The 8426-nt window shown below is 42.0% G+C and overlaps 1 pseudogene; it reads left to right on the top strand.

Annotated features, from left to right (window-relative positions):
* The window catches only part of LOC121562173, a 75034-nt pseudogene continuing 66608 nt past the window's right edge, over positions 1-8426 (top strand).

Here is an 8426-nt window from a genome sequence, read left to right as displayed (position 1 = left end):
ATGGAGACGTACGGCAGCATCTTCCTGACAACCCAGAAGCCCCAGAAGGTGGGGGTGTTGGTGGATTATGAGGGAGGGTCGAGTCTCCTTCTACAGTGTGGAGTCCAGGTCTCATAAATAATATTTCACTGGCGAAAAGTTTACTGAGAAACTCTATTCATACTTTGGCCCGTCTTAATGGTGGTGGTAAAAGCTCAGCCTCACTGACCATCACTCCTGCAGATGTCACTGACTTTGTGTGTGTGCATGTCAGACTAGCAAAAATTGTGTGTGTGTGTTTGTGTGCATATGTGTGCGTGTGCGAGCATATGTGACTGTGCGTACGTGTGTTTGTCTAAAAGTGCATGTTCATGAGTGTGTTACTCACAGTTTGAATTAATTATAGTATACTAACATAGAGGAAATTCACACCTTGTATCATTTCTGCTGAATGTCATCCTATGGTTTCCATGTTGTCTTCATGTAACCTTATTATACAGTATGTCAGCCTAATGTATTGACATTCTGAACATCAGTCCGGTCATATTAAACCTATATGAACTTAAATGGGCTTCATTCAAACTTGAAATACAATGTAAATGTATAAATTATGTATAAATTACTGTAAAACACCATGAATCAAATCATTCTGAAGTATTGGCTGTCGTTTGTGAAGTAGAGTAATTAACTTCTCAAAAAGGCCGCTCCTGATTGGCTGTGACATGCGTTGGTCTTTCTCAGAGGGCCTATCAGATCTGTTCTAACATAACATAACATAAATGACTAATTCAGGCTGGAGCTAAATCAGGAAGAGACAATATCATAATCAATCAACTCTTGTCACAGTCCTGGAGTGGTCTGGGGAGGGCTAGTGTGTGTGTGTCTGTGTGTGTGTGTGTATATATTTATAGGCTGTGTCCAATGTGTGGTAAGCTACTGAGTGTCAGTTCCTAAGCATCTGCATCAATGCTCATCTGATGTCCTGATATAATATATGCCATTTAGCAGACTATTTTATCTAAAGCGACTTAAAGTCATGAGTGCATACATTTTACATATGGGTGGTCCCTGGAATCAAACCCACTCCCATGCTGTTACAAGCACCATGCTACCTATAGGCCCCATCTATAGCTCTGTAGAAAGGAATGAATACGTATCAAGAACAAGGTGAAAGATGCTCTTTTTCTTTTTCCCCTAAACACAGAGATCCACAGAACATTTAAACACAGTAGCTATACAGCAATAGAGTATATCACTTATAGTACAAATGGCACCCTATTCGTACACAGTACACTATGGGCCCTGGTCTGGTCAAAAAGTAGTACACTATATAGGCAATAGGGTGCAATTTGGGACGTAGCCCAAGTATCTGTAGAGCCAGTTATGATGTTGTTCCACTTTCCTGCCACTAGAGGTCGCATGTCTCCTCTGATATTGGCTGTCCCAAATTGAACACCACAGTATAGATACACAAGGCGAAGCGTGGCTTAACGTGACCGCACCCACGAGTAGGATACAGAGGTAGGGTACTCCCATTACTCCCATGTAATTAGCCTAACTTTGGCATCATCCTAAGCAAACTACTGACACTTTTTTGTCATTTCAATAAACGTTTTCAGCGGCGTCACGTGTCTTTATTAACATACTTGGCTGTCACAACAACAAATTATTTGCATGATACTTATTCTGCCACTCTAATGTGTTACCCGACCTGCTAACACTGACAGTAAAGCTATTAAAGCTGTTGCATTATACTGACCTGCTAACACTGACAGTAAAGCTACTAAAGCTGTTGCATTATACTGACCTGCTAACACTGACAGTAAAGCTACTAAAGCTGTTGCATTATACTGATCTGCTAACACTGACAGTAAAGCTACTAAAGCTGTTGCATTATACTGACCTGCTAACACTGACAGTAAAGCTGTTGCATTATACTGACCCGCTAACACTGACAGTAAAGCTACTGAAGCTGTTGCATTATACTGACCTGCTAACACTGACAGTAAAGCTAGTAAAGCTGTTGCATTATACTGATCTGCCAACACTGACAGTAAAGCTCTTGCATTATACTAACGTCACTGTTTATTTACACCCTAGCTTTTTTGACGGTTAACTGACATTATTTGTCTGGCTAGCGAGAGAAGTCAATCTTGATCTAATTCACAGGTCTTAGATACGCCTCGTAACTACTTCCATTCTTTGCCTGCCCTTGAACGGTCTAGGTATTTAGAAAAGTTGATTCTTGTTGGCTTGCCTATATGTCCTTTCAACTTGCCGGAGACCAGCTATGAAGACAACCCTAACAAATGTCCCAAAGTAGTTTATGGTGATATCTACATCTGCTTGGTAGAATCTCCAGGTTTACACAGGCAATACACATAGCGATTTAGATACAAACAAGTGTTAGCTAGCGAACACACAAATGTATCGATGGTGAGTAGCCGGAGCCCACAGCTTTCCATTACCATCGTGGCGTATAGCCTGAAACCATGAGGTTCGTCTAACCTGGTCCTTGGGCAGTTGATGAATCTTAATTTGGTGGTCTTTTCTCCTACTATTGTTCAAACAAAATGGTACGCAACACCTTTTCGGCATCTTAACTATAAAAGCAGGGGTTAGTTAGCTAACATTAGCTAGTTGAAGAAAGTCCATTGGAATCGGGCTCTTTGGCTGATAATCGTGACGTATATTCCATGCGACAGTTTATCTGTTCATGCTAGCATTTTTAAGTTTAGAATCAGTGTTTTTAGGTATGATGTAGTTTGTTGATTAAGACGACATGGAAGTATGTTAAAAATGACCAACCAAGCACATCCAAAATGTTTATAGAATGATAAAAATAGAATGCAGTCATTGTCAGTTAATGAGTAAAGTAGTCAATTTAACATGGGAGTAAAGTGAGTACCCTACGCCTGTACCCTACTCAGGGGCGTGGTCACATTAAGCCACGCCTCGCTGTGTGTATCTATGAGTCATAAAACCCGAAATGGTTCCAATAGTTTTTCCACCATACATTTTTCCATCTGGGATATTAGAACTACTTCATATAAGGTCTAGTGTTTCATGTAGGCTTACCTCTGGCATAACGTTTTGATAATCGGAAAATCTCTCTCGGAGAAGGTAACTTTTGTCAATAATTAGCATTTCAATTTTTTGGGATTCAATTGAGGCTAATATAATGATAAAACTCACCTTGTCCGAGAGAGAATTACACGGCTATCAAAATGTCACACGAAGGTAAGCCTACACCAAATACACAATTAATTGAATTTTTTTGTAAAATTCACGATGTGAAAAATGAATGGTGGAAAAACGATTGGAACCATTCCTGTCTTTTTATGGGTATTATGATGCGTCCACTGTGGCAGATAATGGCACCCTATTCCTTATGGCAGAGGATCTCCTCGGGGACCCCCAGACGTTTCACTATTTTGTTGTAGCTCTGAACTATCTGACCTGATTTACTTATTCAAGGGCTTAATGACTAGTTGACAAGTTGAATCAGGTGTTCTAGCTCTGGAATAGATCAAATACATGGAACAGCTGGGGGTCCCCGAGGAGATGTTTGAGAACCACTGTCCTATGGGCTATGGTCAAAAATAGTGAACCAGTGCCATCTGGCTCCTCGTGAGGTCCCTGAGACAGAGACCAGTCTGGGCAGACTGTGTTTTATCTATTCATTATCACTGGGTATTTATATCCCACATGTTCTGTGGCAGTGTGTGTCTGTGTCTCTCTGTCTGTCATATCCCACAGTGCAGTGGGCCTTATCTCTTTTTCCCCTCCCCTGGTCTACCCTTTCACTGTTCACTCTTTCACTGTCTCCTCTCTTTCACTGTTCCCTCTTTTACTGTCTCCTCGCTTTCATTGTCTCCTCTCTTTCACTCTTTACCCTTTCGCTACTTCCTCTCTTTCTCGGTCTCCCGAGATTTACTGTGTTAGTTTGAATGGCTTCCTTACTTGACATAAAGGCTCTAGATTGCATGAAATGGCTAATCAATTCCAAATTTCCCAACAACCCCCCTCTAAAGTCAATAATAACAATAGTAATGGTAATCATGATATAATGATCGTTATCTTTATTAAATGATTTGTATCAGTAAATGATATGAAGACAAACAGTATTTCAAGTAAACCAACATGAAAGGGTACTTCAGACCAGTCCAAATGTGATTGGGGGGTAGAGAATCCACAAAAGGTTGAGAACCTCTGGTATAGAACACAAACCAAACACTGATACAAACCATACAGTCATACACAGAATGTCAACTCACTAGTTCCTATTCCATTTAATCAACCCTACTGCAGTTATCACCTTTTGGACTACATACTGTAGATGGGACTGTTCTCTTGTTTTGGAGGCTGGAACAGAGTGGGTATGATTTCTCCTCTCCTCGTTGCAGTGTGTTATGGGATGCGTGTCACCGTCTCCAGGAGGACTATAGTGTTTACTCTTTCCTGCCTGTCTCAGCAGTCTCACATCACCACTAACCACGGCCAACACGTAGACCCAGAGACATACAGTGGGGAGAACAAGTATTTGATACACTGCCGATTTTGCAGGTATTCCTACTACAAAGCATGTAGAGGTCTGTAAGTTTTATCATAGGTACACTTCAACTGTGAGAGACGGAATCTAAAACAAAAATCCAGAAAATCACATTGTATGATTTTAAGTAATTAATTTGCATTTTATTGAATGACATAAGTATTTGATCACCTACCAACCAGTAAGAATTCCGGCTCCTCACAGACCTGTTAGTTTTTCTTTAAGAAGCCCTCCTGTTCTCCACTCATTACCTGTATTAACTGCACCTGTTTGAACTCGTTACTTGTATAAAAGACACCTGTCCACACACTCAATCAAACAGACTCCAACCTCTCCACAATGGCCAAGACCAGAGAGCTGTATAAGGACATCAGGGATAAAATTGTAGACCTGCACAAGGCTGGGATGGGCTACAGGACAATAGGCAAGCAGCTTGGTGAGAAGGCAACAACTGTTGGCGCAATTATTAGAAAATGGAAGAAGTTCAAGATGACGGTCAATCACCCTCGGTCTGGGGCTCCATGCAAGATCTCACATCGTGGGGCATCAATGATCATGAGGAAGGTGAGGGATCAGCCCAGAACAACACGGCAGGACCTGGTCAATGACCTGAAGAGAGCTGGGACCACAGTCTCAAAGAAAACCATTAGTAACACACTACGCAGTCATGGATTAAAATCCTGCAGCGCACGCAAGGTCCCCCTGCTCAAGCCAGCGCATGTCCAGGCCCGTCTGAAGTTTGCCAATGACCATATGAATGATCCAGAGGAGGAATGGGAGAAGATCATGTCGTCCGATGAGACAGAAATAGAGCTTTTGGTCTAAACTCCACTCGCCGTGTTTGGAGGAAGAAGAAGGATGAGTACAACCCCAAGAACACCATCCCAACCGTGAAGCATGGAGGTGGAAACATCATTCTTTGGGGATGCTTTTCTGCAAAGGGGACAGGACTACTGCACCGTATTGAGGGGAGGATGGATGGGGCCATGTATCGCGAGATCTTGGCCAACAGCCTATTTCCCTCAGTAAGAGCATTGAAGATGGGTCGTGGCTGGGTCTTCCAGCATGACAACGACCCGAAACACACAGCCAGGGCAACCAAGGAGTGGCTCCGTAAGAAGCATCTCAAGGTCCTGGAGTGGCCCTAGCCAGTCTCCAGACCTGAACCCAATAGAAAATCTTTGGAGGGAGCTGAAAGTCCGTATTGCCCAGCGACAGCCCCGAAACCTGAAGGATCTGGAGAAGGTCTGTATGGGAGTGGGCCAAAATCCCTGCAGTGTGTGCAAACCTGGTCAAGACCTACAGGAAACGTATGATCTATGTAATTGCAAACAAAGGTTTCTGTACCAAATATTAAGTTCTGCTTTTTTGATGTATCAAATACTTATGTCATGCAATAAATGCAAATTAATTACTTAAAAATCGTACAATGTGATTTTCTGGATTTTGTTTTAGATTCCGTCTCTCACAGTTGAAGTGTACGCTATGATAAAAATTACAGACCTCTACATGCTTTGTAAGTAGGAAAACTTGCAAAATCGGCAGTGTATCAAATACTTGTTCTCCCCACTGTCTATACAGTGGGGGAAAAAAAGTATTTAGTCAGCCACCAATTTTGCAAGTTCTCCCACTTAAAAAGATGAGAGAGGCCTGAATTTTCATCATAGGTACACGTCAACTATGACAGACAAAATGAGGAAAAAAATCCAGAAAATCACATTGTAGGATTTTTTATGAATTTATTTGCAAATTATGGTGAAAAATAAGTATTTTGTCAATAACAAAAGTTTCTCAATACTTTGTTATATACCCTTTGTTGGCAATGACACAGGTCAAACATTTTTTGTAAGTCTTCACAAGGTTTTCACACACTGTTGCTGGTATTTTGGCCCATTCCTCCATGCAGATCTCCTCTAGAGCAGTGATGTTTTGGGGCTGTCGCTGGGCAACACAGACTTTCAACTCCCTCCAAAGATTTTCTATGGGGTAGGAGATCTGGAGACTGGCTAGGCCACTCCAGGACCTTGAAATGCTTCTTACGAAGCCACTCCTTCGTTGTCCGGGCGGTGTGTTTGGGATCATTGTCATGCTGGAAAGACCCAGCCACGTTTAATCTTCAATGCCTTTGCTAATAGAAGGAGGTTTTCACTCAAAATCTCTACAAACATGGCCCCATTCATTCTTTACTTTACACGGATCAGTCGTCCCTGGTCCCTTTGCAGAAAAACAGCCCCAAAGCATGATGTTTCCACCCCCATGCTTCACAGTAGGTATGGTGTTCTTTGGATGCAACTCAACATTCTTTGTCCTCCAAACACGACGTAGTTGAGTTTTACCAAAAAGTTCTATTTTGGTTTCATCTGACCATATGACATTCTCCCAATCCTCTTCTGGATCATCCAAATGCACTCTAGCAAACTTCAGACGGGCCTGGACATGTACTGGCTTAAGCAGGGGGACACGTCTGGCACTGCAGGATTTGAGTCCCTGGCGGCGTAGTGTGTTACTGATGGTAGGCTTTGTTACTTTGGTCCCAGCTCTCTGCAGGTCATTCACTAGGTCCCCCCGTGTGGTTCTGGGATTTTTGCTCACTGTTCTTGTGATCATTTTGACCCCACGGGGTGAGATCTTGCGTGGAGCCCCAGATCGAGGGAGATGATCAGTGGTCTTGTATGTCTTCCATTTCCTAATAATTGCTCCCACAGTTGATTTCTTCAAACCAAGCTGCTTACCTATTGCAGATTCAGTCTTCCCAGCCTGCTGCAGGTCTACAATTTTGTTTCTGGTGTCCTTTGACAGCTCTTTGGTCTTGGTCATAGTGGAGTTTGGAGCGTGACTGTTTGAGGTTGTGGACAGGTGTCTTTTATACTGATAACAAATTCAAACAGGTGCCATTAATACAGGTAACGAGTGGAGGACAGAGGAGCCTCTTAAAGAAGAAGTTACAGGTCTGTGAGAGCCAGAACTCTTGCTTGTTTGTAGGTGACCAAATACTTATTTTCCACCATAATTTGTAAATAAATTCATAAAAAATCCTACAATGTGATTTTCTGGATTTTTTTTCTCTCAATTTGTCTGTCATAGTTGACGTGTACCTATGATGAAAATTACAGGCCTCTCTCATCTTTTTAAGTGGGAGAACTTTCACAATTGGTGGCTGACTAAATACTTTTTTTCCCCACTGTAGTTGAAGTCGGAAGTTTACATACACTTAGGTTAGAGTCATTAAAACTCGTTTTTCAACCACTCCACACATTTCTTGTTAACAAACTAGAGTTTTGGCAAGTCGGTTAGGACATCTACTTTGTGCATGACACAAGTAATTTTTCCAACATTTGTTTACAGACAGATTATTTCACTGTATTACAATTCCAGTGGGTCAGAAGTTCACATACACTAAGTTGACTGTGCGCCTTTAAACAGCTTGGAAAATTCCAGAAAATGATGTCATGGCTTTAGAAGCTTCTGAGAGGCTAATTGACATAATTTTAGTCAATTGAGGTGTACCTGTTGATGTACTTCAAGGCCTACCTTCAAACTCAGTGCCTCTTTGCTTGACATCATGGGAAAATCAAAATAAATCAGCCAAAATTGTAGACCTCCACAAGTCTGGTCTCATCCTTGGGAGCAATTTCCAAACGCCTGAAGGTACCACGTTCATCTGTACAAACAACAGTACGCAAGTATAAACACCATGGGACCACGCAGCCGTCATACCGCTCAGGAAGGAGACGCGTTCTGTCTCCTAGAGATGAACGTGCAAAAAGTGTAAATCAATCACAGAACAACAGCAAAGGACCTTGTGAAGATACTGGAGGAAACAGGTACAAAAGTGTCACACTCTGGCTCTGGGACTTTGTATGTTGAGTCAGGGTGTGTTCGTTTTGTTGTGTTT

The sequence above is a fragment of the Coregonus clupeaformis genome, unplaced genomic scaffold, assembly GCF_020615455.1.
Source record: "Coregonus clupeaformis isolate EN_2021a unplaced genomic scaffold, ASM2061545v1 scaf0851, whole genome shotgun sequence".
NCBI classification, from domain to species: Eukaryota; Metazoa; Chordata; class Actinopteri; order Salmoniformes; family Salmonidae; genus Coregonus; species Coregonus clupeaformis.
Note: the sequence above shows the minus strand (reverse complement) of the source record. Positions and strands in the feature narration are given on the sequence as shown.